Source organism: Strix aluco, chromosome 6 (genome assembly GCF_031877795.1).
Source record: "Strix aluco isolate bStrAlu1 chromosome 6, bStrAlu1.hap1, whole genome shotgun sequence".
In the NCBI taxonomy this organism is placed as follows: Eukaryota; Metazoa; Chordata; class Aves; order Strigiformes; family Strigidae; genus Strix; species Strix aluco.
The window spans coordinates 24,437,590-24,452,535 of record NC_133936.1 but is presented as its reverse complement, the minus strand read 5'-3'; positions in this window follow the sequence as shown (position 1 = coordinate 24,452,535).

Sequence of the window (14,946 nt, the reverse complement as noted above, 5' to 3'; positions counted from 1 at the left end):
ATGGTAATGAGATGAAGCTTCACAGCAGTGATGTTCTGTCTCTACGGCAACATTTCCAAAATGCTGTGCATGCGCAAGTCTAACCTTCCATTCTTTGTCTCCATCATGGGGCCCTTCTGCTGTAATTACTTTCCACGTTGCTCCTTTTCACTATATCTGCTTTTCCTCAGACTGTAGTGGCTTGCGTTTTTCTAAATGGATGATGATTTTTTGGTATTTGTGTTTCTTAGTGGAAATTAACTTTATTCAGCATTTGGGTTTCAGTGCAGTTTTCTGTCATTGTGCCATCCTCTGGAGTTTGGAGCCCACCTGATGCAAATTAAACTACCCCACCCTGACATTGCTGCAGACTCTCTAAGGACTCCTATGAACTGTTATGCATGAGGGTTTTTTTTGTCAGGATCTGTTTTGACAAGTACTTTGACAACCACAATACCTGCAGAGGACCCAGTCATGTTCTGCATTGTTGCTGCATATGGGCTACCCTCAAGTCTGTCTGTGAGTTCAGGTTGGCATCAGTGTAAAAAATGCCATAGGATCCCTCTGTAAGGACACAAGGAACCATTTCAAACACAGCGGTTGCAGGAGAGATAACCCTGAATAGGTGAGAGAGGGCCTTTAGCCATCCCAGGACTAATCTCTGCAATAGCCTCAGCAGTTTGCTTCTGCGAGTGAGGGCTCATTCCCACACCAAGGAAATCACTACCTCCTAGGCATCCTGTAACTTAGGTTTGTGCTTCTGGATTTCTCTTCACTCTCCAAACCTTTCCTTTCAACCCCTTTAAACAAGAAATAGCTGCCTTTCCACATCTGTCTTCCTAGTATTCTTTTTGCTGACTGGCAGGGACAGCAGACTCCTCCATCTGTTCAGTCCTTTCCAGACTGATCGCTTTCTAGATTGTCAGCAGACTGTGCTTTTGTGGACAAACTTTGTCTCCTGGATACTTTAATATTGAGCTATGACAAGGATCAGACTGAGTTGGCTCCCTCTCTCTCCCCTTGCATGCCCACAGTAAAAAGAAGCGGCAAATGGGAAACACCCATCCCTTGAAGGGATGCATGTGACCAGCGGAAGGGTGGAGTGGGTGCAAGCTGCCCACACATGCAGTATGCATGTACCCACATCCTGCTCCACTCTGCTTTTCTTGCCCGGTCTTGTCCCCAGTCATATGCTGTACTTGCCAAACTTGGCCTAGAGGTGAGCAGGACTCAACCACCTGAATTACTTGCACAGCAAACCCAAAGGCTGTCTGCAGGATGCTGTCCGTTGTGACCTGGTTACAGCTTTTGCCACTGATCCACCATGTCCTCCTTTTGTCATTCTCAAAACTGCCTTCTTTCTGCTGAGAGGCTATGAGGCTGTGCCAGAGCAAACTGAAATTCCCCCTACCTGGGGCCATGGCCCAAACTTCTCTGTAGGAAATCCAGGAAAAAATGAGCTAGACGACAGGTGTTGCAGATACCAGGGGGTGTGATGCAGACAGATATGTGCAACTGCACATACATGCAGTTTTTTTCTATGAAGTCTGATCAATCCCCTTAAATGGCCTGTGAGTTCTAGAGGCCTTGCTGAGAAGGTATGCTCTGCTGCTAGGTTTATGCTTGCAATGAAAAAGACGCTGGCACAGCCCCAAGGCAGAGGAGGGAGAGGTCCCCACCCTTTGCCTCTCTCTCTCCTCTTGCAGTACACATCCAGGCACTGCCCTGAACATGTGATGTTGTTAGGCTGCAACCTACACCCATGTATTACAACCAAGGCCATGTGATAAGCTTTAGTGCCTGTTAGGAGAAGTGCACCTGATCTTTACTAGCAAAGGGTTCACACTGGAAGGAAATTAACTTGTAGTGGCAACAAGGATTAATTCACGTTGGATTTTTTTTTTTAAAAAACCAAATACTTGTCCATGACTGTGTGTCTCCCTATATCCATCTCTTCTCTCATTTTTATTTTACTCCAATTAGTATTTTCTCAGGGTTTCCCTCTCTTGCTGTTTTTCTCTGTTTCTTTCATTCTTTCATTTTATTCTTTCCCAATAAAGAATCTTCCCTGAACAGGTGGAGCTCAAGGTCTTGTTCCTAAACAATTTTGCTGGGAAATGTCAGTGTTCCAGATCAGAAGTTTACAGTCTAAGCCCATGTTTACCAATGCTGAACTTGCAGGTCTCTCATCAGCACGTTCTTAGGTTCTGTAGAGAAGGGGGAAAGTGAGAATTCATTTACTTTCCCTTTAAACATACCATGGACTTCTCCAGTTCCTCACCCTCTTTTTCCCCTTCATTTGCACTTGAGGCAGCTTTCTTGCATGGTCTCGTTGCTGGACCTGACAGCTCCATTGAAGGAAGATGACAGTATTGTGGGGCATGATAAGTGCAAAGTTCTTTGGCATGGAAAATCAGGCTGTAACATTACATTTGTCTCTTTACTTGATGAATAGGATACACTTGTTGCTGGATGAGTGCTTTGTTCTGAAAGATCTAGCTGGCTCCTGGCCTGCATTTATATCACTCGTGGTGACTAACTAGGCATTTTTAATGCTTAATAAAAATGTTTGTTTATTATATGGGCTGTACAAGATTGATACTCATACTTTTTCTGATGCTGATGAACTACTTCGGTTTTGCACATGAGCTATTGTCATCTTTTAGCACCTTTCATGGTTTAATAATTTGAGAGTTTTAAGCATATTTCAGTTATTTCCTGTTTGGTGATATCAAAGAGAGATTTCCTTATCATCTGAGAAGATAATTTTCTCCTTGAGGGTCTGCAAGGAGATCATGGTAGAGGACCTCTGGCAAGTTGTCTTTCTGTATTCCTGTGTTGCATCATCTGGAAAGTGAGTGTCTGTGTTTTGTAGATTTTGGTAGAGAAAATTTCCCTCAATTTTTTTTTCACTTTTCAGAAGTTGCACTGGTAATTTGAAGGTTTGCTGCTAGCATTTTCCAGACTAATCTGCACCAGGCAAGCCAATGCCATGATAAGTAGCTTGAATCCTCAAGGTAGTACCAGCTGAAGTGGTATGAAATTGTGAATCCTCACAGTGCCTGGTGGGTCTTCAGAACAATGCTGTGAAAACTGTCTAACTAGCCAGGTTCGCTGGGTTGTCCTAGTTCTGTAATCAGCTCAGCTAGCGTTAATTCTGAAGTCTCTGCATCACGCTCAATTGTGCAGTATAAGCATGCCCTCTAGCACCTTATTTTCCTTCTCATTTTTCTTCCTTTGTCAATTTTATTGACAGAAACAGATGCAATGTTGCATGCATTCAGGAAAAAAAAACCTAGTGATTTTTAAGCCAGGCCACTTACCAAGCCAGAACTGTAAAGGAAAATAATTTGTAAATGGAAGCTGGTTGCAGTCTTAGCTCAAAGGTGCTGCCATCTGTCAAAATGAAATAGTTGTGTTTATGTAGAACCCTGCACCCGAGGACCTCTATGTTAAGACTATTAAACCACATAACATCCCAGTGAGGGACCTAATAATAGCATATCTGTTATGCAGATGGAGAAGATAAAACTGAGTTAAATGACTTGCCCAAGAAATCACTATCTGTTACTGGCAAGAACAAGAATTGAACTAATTGACCCCATCTTTCAGAGCCTGTTTTAATCCTGAGACAATTCTGCTTCCTCATCCACAACTATTTCACTCACAGCTTATCTTAACATGTTTTATATAAACAGCCAAATAACTGTAACATGTCTGAATTATGTAGAGTGTTTCCAATACAAAAACCACATCTGACATATTAAGCATATTTATTTTTCTATCTGGCTTCTCTAGTTTGCAGGTTCATCTAAATGATAAGGCATTATGAAGCCCTGTATTTTATTTTTCATTTGGATATTTATAGAGAGCAATTTTTTTCCCCCCACCACCTCACCGGATTATAATTTTATCCACTACACAAGCTAACTTCATACCTCATTTCTGCCATTGATATGGCTATTTTCTACAATGCGAATGAAGTACCTGGCGTGATAAATATTGAAGTGTATCTGCAGTTTCATTTTCACATACAATTGACACTTTTCAAAGAATAAAACCATTGCTGTAGTATTTACTAAGTGTCCCTATTTTAATTCTGATCTTCTTGAATAGTATTTCAATACAGCAAGCAATTCAACATCATTTCTCTTCATTTATGACCATGTTATATTATTTCAACATAATCATGCAGTAGTAGAATGAGTTATGTTTATGACATACCATTCATATTGGAAAATGTGCATACAGATACTGCAATAATTCCAATATTACATTTCACTACCTTTCAGTGACAGGAAAATGCAGTATTCTACTATACTGAGTTACAAATGCTATACAATCTAGTTTTGCAGTGTTAATAATCCTTCAGTATTACCAAAAAATTAAGATGAATATCAAGTCTGTGTATTCTTAAATGCTGTGTATTTCCACTTTTTTACTTTGCCTGTTAATTGACTTTCTGTCACATTAACTTGGTATATTAAAAAAATACAAGTATGTATAGTGATTTATGTCAGTGTTTGAATTCTCCTAACAGTTTAACATAATCTTTCTTTTGCTACTTATGTAGACGTATTTCTGCATCTCATCTTTGCAAATAGGTTGTCTTCATTCATACTGCTGAGACAGTTTGCTTGCATTGGTTTGTAGCTGTCTTTCTGGAGAAGGGGGAATCACTTATGTTGATTAGAAAGACTGAAGTCAGGAAAAAGGTCCTTCTGTCTGCCAAGGACCTCTGTTATCAAACTATCGGAAAATTATGCGATGGCCCAAGTCCCTTACAGTTACTACACTGTATCTTCTGTGCTTCAGTGTCTGTAACTGTAGTATTCCCTACATTTCATTGGACCTGAGTCTTCCCCGTAGCTTTTTTTTTTGCACCACTTAAGGTGTAGAAGAATCAGTGGAGTCACTTCTGAGTAGTATTGCTATAAAAAAAAGGATTTAAAAAAATCAGGGCAAAAATCCTGATACCACATGCACAGCCTCTGAGTAACTCAATTAGCTCAATTAATGATGAATGGTAACTCTTCAATAGAAATACTGTCAATTCAGATAGATTTTTTGACATCCTCTTAACCTATCCTTGATCAAATCTAGACACGTTTTTTAGGAGAGCATATCACTTATTTAATGCAGTATAACTATCACTCATTGTCATAAATGTGAAAAGTTAAATGACTATTTTTCTGGTATAAACTATTAGTTCTATAGCCTACATTTCAAGAGGGAGGGAGAGATAATTGCAATTACAGGGATTTTAGCACACTGGTTATTCAATTTTGAATTGTTGGACATGAGCAGAGAATACTGTGATACACAGGTTTATTTTTGCTGCCTTTATGCTAAAGACATATTGTAAAATAATAGCTATTAAATGTGTACATCCTGCAGTTCTGCAGTGCCGTGGTAAAATTAATTTAGAGTTTTCTGCACAGGATTTGCTGAAGCAAAAAATTAACCAGAAATAAATGGAAAAAGAGTGGGCAAGAAGGATAAGTGTCAATGGCAAAGAAATATGTAGCTCCCAGAATCTGCAAGTCCTGGCTTGACATCCTCTCTGTTACCAGTGAAAAATGCGTTGAAGACCTCACTTAACTTTGAGGTTTGGAGGACCTTCAGCATCCGCAGAACAAACATGGCAGAAAAAGCAAAAAATTAAAGGACGTTTCCTAGATGGAATTAGACTTTCAACCCCTCTGTGTCCACATCCTAGTGGGGAAACTTATTCTCCCACTTCCTGTACTGCACAGTTTAGCATTGTGAAAAACAGAAAAGGAGATTTCCTTTTTTAGCATTGTAGTCTGGCATCTCTTCTCTTAATGCATTTAAAGGCAGAGCAATAAAGGAAGGTTGTGCCAAACATACACCAGGAATATTTGGTTTTTCCAAGGTTTGAAACAATGGAAACTATAAATATGCTAAAAACTGTAGAAGTGCTTTAAGTTATGTTTGTGGTAACCTTTTCTGATTATTAATCATGAGATACTACAGATGACTAAAGAATAATATCACTTCAGTTAATTGTATCTGACCATGTTAATTTTGGTCTGGGAGAGGGGAAGAAATTCATTCAGATTACTACCCAAAAAATGACATTTAGGCTTTTGAAGCAGTTGGTGTTGGAGCAGTTTGGGTCAGGTAGATCCCATGGGTTGTCTCCTGGGAGGACTTGTGCTTAAAGTGAAACACCTGCTTGGATATTTATAGGCTTGAGGCATTGCCTTAACATTTACTGTAACAGCATCTATTCTGTTGGCAGGTGTTCTCAAAAACCCTTGGAAGAGAAAAACTGAGAGAAATTAGGCTCCTTTGGGCTGTTAAAGGTAATTAATTTCAGTTATGATCTTAATATTCCTGACACCAATGCCTGCTCTGTCATTTAGCTTCATGGTCTAATCCAGCAATGCCTTGACTACAGCCATCAGTAGAAGTTTTAATAGTTTTCAGTTGATGCTATTTATTTAAGATGATCCTATTTTGGTGTTTGTCTCCATTTTTGTTATTAGGATTTGCTTAGGATTTTTAGTGGTGTAAGAACCAGCCTTTGAAACAGTCAGCAGTATTCACTGGAATGCTGAGTACCTGAGATTTCAGAGAAGCTGAGTCATGAGATATGTGCCCTTGTGCTGGACTGCAGAGTGGGAGAAGAAATAAAAAACCTTCAGAAGAGAAACAAGTCACCATAAAAGCCATTAATTCCTTATAAGTCAGAGGTAGACTGTGGGGGCTTTAGCTTGTGCACTAGCTCTGAGGCCTCTGGCTCCTCATCTGCTATCTGCCTGTGAAAATTTTTTTACAAGGAAACCTCACAGATGAAAATTCCAGCATAAAGGAGCATGTGGGAGAACTAATGCAACCTCAGACCCCAGTAGGATTTCTGTGGGTTTCCCATTGCTACCCGTGGAGATTTCTGTTATGGTCTTTCTTCATGGTCCTTGGATCACTGAGAGCTCCCACCTGATGTGGACATAGAGTCACAAAGCTCTGAAGGCAGCTGATGTTTGCTCTTTGAAGAATGTGCAGAAGGAGAATCTCCACAAGGGTATGAAGGAGATGTTTCCATACTTGCCATAGAAAACAAGTGAAATCTTCTAGAGATAAGTTCTCTGGTGTCTCACAGAGGTGCTTATGCATTGTTGTATGTCCAAATAGTGGCCAGCATATCTGAGGACAAAACTTTTAATACTGGAGTTTAAATGCACAGACCTAGACACATGGGCTCAAAGGGAAGTGTAGTTTCCTAAGGGTTCCACATTATTTTGCAATTTAGTTTGGCATTACAGAATAGAGTTGTTGGAAACAAAAAGGAAGACCTAAGGTAAATTTAACTTGGGCAGACACTGGGACATTAAAAACACACAGATGAATTGATTAATGTTTATTTCTTCCTGCAGTTTGGGTAAAATATTTTTTTAACATTTAAGTTCTACTTAAAGTCCTGCATTAAAAAGCCTCCCTGATGTGCTGAAAGGTTCCAAGAAGTGCTAAGCAATAACTAGTGCAGGCAAGACACAACATCACTGCAGGGTGAGCAAAGGAAACAAGCGATGGATGCAGAGCCTCAGGGTGGGAAATGTATTTTCAGACATTGTTCCTCACTTTCTATAACCTGCCCCTTGTCAGGTCAAGGGCAATGTATTTCCAGTCTAGTTTGGAATGATTACACATGCTGTTTGCTAACTGCAGTGAAGTATTTTGCTGTTATTGTTTTGTCGGAGTTTTGTTTATGTCAAATATTTTGGGGCTGGCTCAATGAAAGGGAAAAAAAGATTTGTTACTGTTTCTTTCACAAAAGCCCAATGCTCTACTAAGGTGTGGGAGCTTCTGAACTTGTTACCTTTTTGCTTGAAAGGCTTTGAAGTGTAATATGTCCAGGAACCCAATATCACCATTGTACACCCTGTTAAAGTGTCCAAATGGATGGGGGAGATAGGAGATGAATCAAGGAAGACACCCTTAGTCTGTCCTTTGCAGTTATTTCACTTCTTATAAAATACACCTATGTGTCTGAAGGAAAAGTAGCTAAGACTGACTAGGGGTTTACAGTAATTACTTTAGGATGCTTGAATCAAAATATTAGTCTTGTGGATAGAGCTCTCCAATAAATCTAGGCCAGGAAAGACTATAATCTAATGGCCTACTTAGGCACAAGCATTCAAATGAATCCTTTTTTGGATTTCTACTGGGTTGTTAGAAGGGCAGGAGGAAAAGACAAGCATTGCAACTCTGTGAATCTAGATTTTCTTTTTTTTTTTTTTAAAAAAAAGTATTTTAAGAGACTAACAGTTTTTCTGACCTGAAATTATTCTTTTTCTATTGTCAAGAACAGCTCAACAGCCAGACTTGCAGTCCTATGCTATTGCACTTCACAATTTAATATCTCAAAGTATTTTTTTACAAGCACATAAATTTATTCCTGGAATCCTTTTGGATTCTCAGTGAAGCAAAACCAAACAGATATTATTTGATTTTTATATATATATATATATAAATATTTTTTTATTTTATTTTTAATTTTAGCTGCTACAGATTCAGGATTCCTTTGGACAAAGTGAACCACCCAGCTTTCCTATAGATTGAGAAAATGATTTTGATCTAATTTGCAGAGTAGAAAACAAAGATTCAAGGAGTAAATTAGCTGCCATTGTTAATTCCATGCAACATGATGTGTGACAGAAGAGAACGCAGAAGGTTGGCTCTGTAAGTTTTAAGTAAAGCGCTGGTAGAGCACTCTCGTGGCTGTGATGTAATAGAGCTCTCAGTGGTGCAGTGGAAGGTTAGACATGACAAGCTGAACCAATAAAACCATCTAACCCATAGGTAAATGAGTAAGCAGAGTGATTTTTCAGCCCAGTACCAACTTAATATGTAGGTTGTAAGAGGAGGGGTGGTGTAGAACATGAGCAGAAACCTGTATTTTGTGGGACGAAAGGGTAGATTGTTGCTGGCTTATTGGCTGACCTGCAGTTAGGCAAGGAAGTTAGCCCTTGGAGAGGCTGACTGCTGGGATTTTTTCCTATGTGGAAGATATTCTAAATCTACAAATATAATTTGGTGAGAGGAGGCCAAATTTGGGCCTGTCAACTTTGACACATCCCTTAAAAGATTCCAAATGATAGAAATGGTGTGTAAGAGAGTTGTAACAAAGGAGAGGTTTTCAGTTCTTTTAACAGAGAGCTACATAATCACACTTTCTTGCAGAAGCATTCAGTGTGAAGATCTGTCAATAGAAATCTCAAACTGTGAATATACAATTGAGCTTTATTATCCCTTTGTTATTTTGTAACTACATAGGTATGACAGACAGAAACTGATTTTAAAAGAAATTCGCAATTGTCAGTGTGTCACATGCATGAATCCCACTGCTGGAAGTTTTTCAGTAAATCAGCATCTTTGGGTAGGTGCACCAAATGCCATATTTTAATAGAATGTTTTTGCTCATGGTAACACTCAAGCTCTTAATTTAAAGAGAATGAACATCCTAACATTTTGTTCCAGCCTTGCACAGCAGACAGATGGTGCTCTGTCTTGCACAGAGCAGACAAGGAACAACACAGTTATAAGTACAAATAAAAGGTGCTGAGGGGAGAGCATATATAGCAAAACCTTCAGTTAGACCCATTGCCAAGGCATCCCCAGGAGCCCACACAAGCGAATAAACACTGTATTGTAAAACAAGAATCATGTGTAAGACACCGTAGGTCTCGTCAAAAGTCCTTTGACTCTCTAAGAAGTACAGTGAAAGAGTACACAGAGGTCTCCAAACCTTCACACATCAGCAGGACTATTTGTCTGGCTTTGTGTCTTAAGGGTTTACGGTGTTACTCTTCTTGGCAGGGCCCGGAAACCTGCCACACACAATGCAGAGAGATGGGGAAGCCTCTAGTGAACTTCATCTCTCATGAAAGACAGAACTATGAAGAAAAGGGAGCAAAACTCTGCCTGAGGGAGCTTTTTTTTGGGTGGGGGGTGGTGTGTGTGTTAACTTTATTTTATATTAAAATTGATTTGTGATTAATTTGTTTCATAGTTTTGGGAAGGGTATGTTGACTATGTTTTGCCTGCCAGATCAAAGGAGCTATTAGTGGTAGTTGCATAGCAAACATACTTTTCCTGCCTTGTGCCACTGCCTGTACCTGTGCTCAGGCTTGGGGGTTTCAATTTTTAAGGGGTTAGGGTTTGAATTCCAAAGACAGGCAAAATGTGCCTGCCAAGATGTGCATGTAACAAACTTTTACCTGGACAGGCACTACACTTTTCTGCAACTTTGTTTCTCTGGTATATTTATTAAATGCATAGTCTACTAAAGGAAACAACAGTTCAGTTCCCTTAATCCCACTTCTGACAGACCCATGCACAAATCCTTCAACAGAGCCATGCACCTGTGACTGAGCTGGCTGAGCAGCAAAGCAGAGAGGGGGGCTGAGATCAGCTCCCTAAACAACTAGACTGCACTGAGTGACAGCTTGTTTGTGTATTGAGTGATGTGCAGGATCTGGTTCACAATCTCACAATGGAATCACCGTTCTGTGACAGTGACAGTAATGTACTTCAATTCAGTCCCTCCACAGGAGCAACAAAGGCCAAAAAATCCACCACAAGTGTGCTTAACTTCAAAAAGTGAAAACAGGGAAGCCCACTAAAAAGAAGCTAAAACGGGCCACTAAAAGAATTAAATCATGAGATTCAGTGTGGTTGTGAGAGTCAGGATAGAGTGGTGTCCTGACTGCAGAGACAGTGTTTCAGTTGACAGGTTCAGTTGGTGTTTCAACCATTCATTCATCTCCTTGCACAAGAAGTTCAAGGTCAGATTCACTTCTTTTCACCTATTAGTGACAGGTGAACTTAAGAGACCTAATTAACCTAAAGTGCAGGAGTCCTTTTATCTTCAATAGCAGACCTTGTGCCTGGCTACCATTTTGCACTGTTAGACTCCTTTTATGCTTATATTTGAACTGGTCCCTTTGAAATATGTTTAGCATGGTTTCTTTCCCTTACATTGAGTTCTCTTCTAAGGAGTGATTTTATCTGTGTACTTTTGATATCTTTTCATACCTGGAAAGATTTTTTAAAATTGTGTTTGTGCATTTACCCAAAACCATCTTTCCAGCATTTGAGGTGTTGTCTGTATTGTATTTGAACTTGTCAACAATTTTTTTTCTAATAGATAGTATTGAGAAACACATATCAAATGGTTTCTCATACCACTTGGTTTCACTGTAGAGAATCAAAGTTCTGATGCTGCATAGATTAGTATATTTTACATTTAAGTTGATTAGGAATATTCTATGACATTATTTCATTTGAAAATGCTGACTGATCAAAAGTGTAATTTCTACAAAAGTGTATGAGTTTTCTAAACTTCTGTTTAGCTTCAAGACGTTGCTTTTAACTTTCTGATTTACAGGTGGGTTTTTTCTTTCATATAGAAATGTTCTGCAAATGAGGGATTCTGTGATTTGACCAGTTCTATCTGAGCCACACCTGGGAGAAAAAAAACATCCTTGGGTAATTTTTCCAAGTTCTCTGCTTTTTAGGTGACTGTTAAAAAGACCATAAAGCTGTTAATAATAAAATTGTAATTGGATTGATCCAAGCTAAAGGATCAATATACTACTCTTCCTAAGAAATTTAACAACTCTATTACAGTTCCCCTTTGCATGGTACTCTGCTAAGGTGCTATCTGCCTTACTTTTTTTTTTTTTTAAACAACATTCAGACTCTGAACTATCCCAATTTGATGAAATACACACAGATTATTAGGCATTCTGGAAGGAAAACAGCTGCAAAGGAGCATACTGCCCTGAAGTCAGACTCATTTGGCAGGTTTCGTATTAACTTGATAGTAATTATGATCTCCATCGAGTGAGACAGGGAGTGAATAAGATACTTAACACTGTGTGCTTTGGCTGTGAAAACCTTTTCAACTCATGCTTTCAATTTCTGGGTTTCAGTGTTATTAAAATATTTATGTGGGTATATTTTGAAAGAAATAATTATCCTTTTCTCCACACATGCTATTTTTTTAATCTCTCATGGACATTTCTCTCTGTTTGCTGTCCACTTCCCAGAGATGGATGCTCTAACCGCCATATAGAGCAGGACCATAAATACCCTTTTCCAGCACTGGAGCTGCAGTTACAGTGTAGTAAAATCTATCATCTCACTCATACAAGATACAATCTGTCTGCATCAGAAAATGACCCAGAACTTTCTACCCACAGTGACTGGATCAATTATGGTTTTAATTTAAGATATTTGATGCATGTATTCCAGGTAATGCATTGCGTAATAGTCATGATCTTATTCCTAGGCTTCTGTTATATGAAGCTTACAGTTAAAAGTTTAGTATTTACTAAATCTACTAGTAGATCTCATGTGCCTTGTTTCTTGTGACTTTCCAAGACACTCCTCCTTGGAAAGGGGAGCAGGAGGAATGAGAGGGTAAGACCAATTTTTCAGAATATTGGAGTCATGCTTCTAATCCATTCAAAAGCATGAATGTGATAGATGACTTTGCAGCAACGTGGAGGGCAAAATATGGACATACTACAATGAAATTTTTTTGAAAGCTCCAAATTTTGACACCCATGACAAGCTGCCATATGATTAAGAAATTAGGTTTGTGTTCCAGGCTGCTCTAAAACTGAATGTGAACTCTTCCTGAAAATAGTAGGGCTCCCAAATGTGCTCATTCTGATCCTGTCTGTACAGGAAGCTACTGTGCCGTGTAGCGCAAACCTTGAACTAGCTGATTCAAGTACCAGAAACAACCAAAATGTGGCAGATCCATGGTCGCTGCACACTTAGCATTTATCTTGAAAAAGCTAGGTAAACATGTCTGCAGAGTGCTGGTTCCCACATAACTAGGTTTTTTCCCTGTTGAAGGCAGCTCACATAAAAGCTTACATGGTATCTCTCTACTCTGCTACAGTCTATGAAGGAGACATCTAATAGATGAAGCCAGACGTAGCAAAGGGCAAAATTTGGGTTCTGGATTAAAGCTGCCAGCTTCTTTATTTTCTTTCTTCCATATTTTTTGTTTGTTTGTTTGTTTAGCTAACAAACTGAAGCACAACCCCTGGGATGTCCTTCTCCCTCCTTTTTTAATGCTGCAGCCACATGCTGTGCTTTTACTCACTGCAAGTACATGAACAACAGTTACCCTGTGCTTACTTGCGAGAGAGGAGCATGCAGGGTCCTGAGGAGTCCAACTGACTCCACTTGGATATGATAGCTCTATGCTTCCTTCCTCAGCCCTTTGCAAGTCCACATTCAACTGTTGCCATGACAGTTATCTTTTCAAATAGGAATGATCCTCCCATTTCATCCTGCTGCCTCGTGCCCACAAAGTTTGGCAGGATCTTCTAGAAAAAGCACTCTCATAACAATTCCTGTACTGCCTGTTGCCTGCTGCAGACAGAAAGTGAAGGAGGATGGAGGAAAGAAGTGGAAGAAAAACATCTAACATTTCTAACTATAATTTTTTAAAAGAAGTTATTGTAAAAATACCATAAAATTTGGCAACTTGGTGAACCTGACATTAATTTTTTTTCCAAGCTGCTTTGCTTTTTGTTTAGAGTTCCTATCTGGGTTACCTTTTAACAAATTCAGCTGTCACTCTCTATATGAGTGAGAACATTTTTAGTACTGTGGATCAAGCTGGCAAGAAGTGAGCAGTAGTGTGAGACCATCAGCAGGTGCGTGGGAGACAGCAGCAATTTGGGAAGCCTGAAAGAGTGCATGTGAGGTTGGCAAAGGGGAATCAATGTTATAAAAAGCATAGTAAAAATCTTTCTGGTTGTAAGAGATATTGCTGGGACAACTGTGCTGTTTACACCAGAATTTGGTTTTCTGTAGTTCAACAGTTTCTAATCTTTTGTATGTTATCTCTATGTTTTAAAGACAACTTCCTTTTTTTCAATGCATTTGGAAATATTCATCTTTGGATTGAGGTCAGAGTTTTACCCATGGTTCCTGAGAGCTGCTTATTTAACATCTGTTTAGAAGCAAGGAGCAGGATGTCAGTTTTTAGAATCTCATAATACAGCTGGATCAAAAGGTCATAGCTAAAAGGAGCATTTTCACAAATACCCCAATCATGGAAAATTTCCAAATAAAATTCCTAATAGTTATATGTGCTAGGCATAAAAATAGATAAATGACACTGAATTAGCTTGTACATGAATATGAAGACATTGGGGTAAATATGGTTACATGAGCCACCTGCTCACCAAACACCTGTTAACATGCTTGCTGGGTTTAGACTTAAATATCAAGGTAACTCCATATTCCAGTGAATGCCTTTGTATTAGCAATTTGTGGCAGAGAGACTTTAATTTGCCAATTCCTAAAAATGAATGTAACATTCTTGAAGAAACCATGGAGGAGCTGGTGCTCTCGGTAAGATCCTGAAGTCAAGAGGAACATTTTCATTGCCTTTAACAAGGCCAGAATTTGTTGACTGATAACAACCAATGAGAAAATGTAGAGTTAGAGTAGCAAAGTGATAGTTAATGAAGGGTACCCAAAAGGGTCAAGCTGAACAACATGTCAGAAACAAGTGTTTTAGGCAATCTGAAGTTTGATGTGCTGTTTATACTGCTGGTGTAGACCTTTGGTATTCAGCGTGTCAGGATAATCTATATTGAGAGTGAAGTTGGGAGAAATGCAGAACAAAAGAGGTAATCTAGAAAAAAGAAGTTTTAAACAGAAGCTGGGACTCCAGCAGAATACAGCCAGGATTTCCTGAAGAGAAAGAGGTGTGTCAGAGATAAATAAAATGGGATTACAACAAAGATGAAAGTCGTAGAAAGGAGGGTGGAGGGGAAGAGTTCACCATTCCCAAGGCAAATATGCAACCTCATTATATAACTCCTTTTACAACAGATCATTAATTGCCTATTAAACATACATACTGTGGGAAGTAAATATTTGTGTTTTGGTGACCCAAGAATGCAT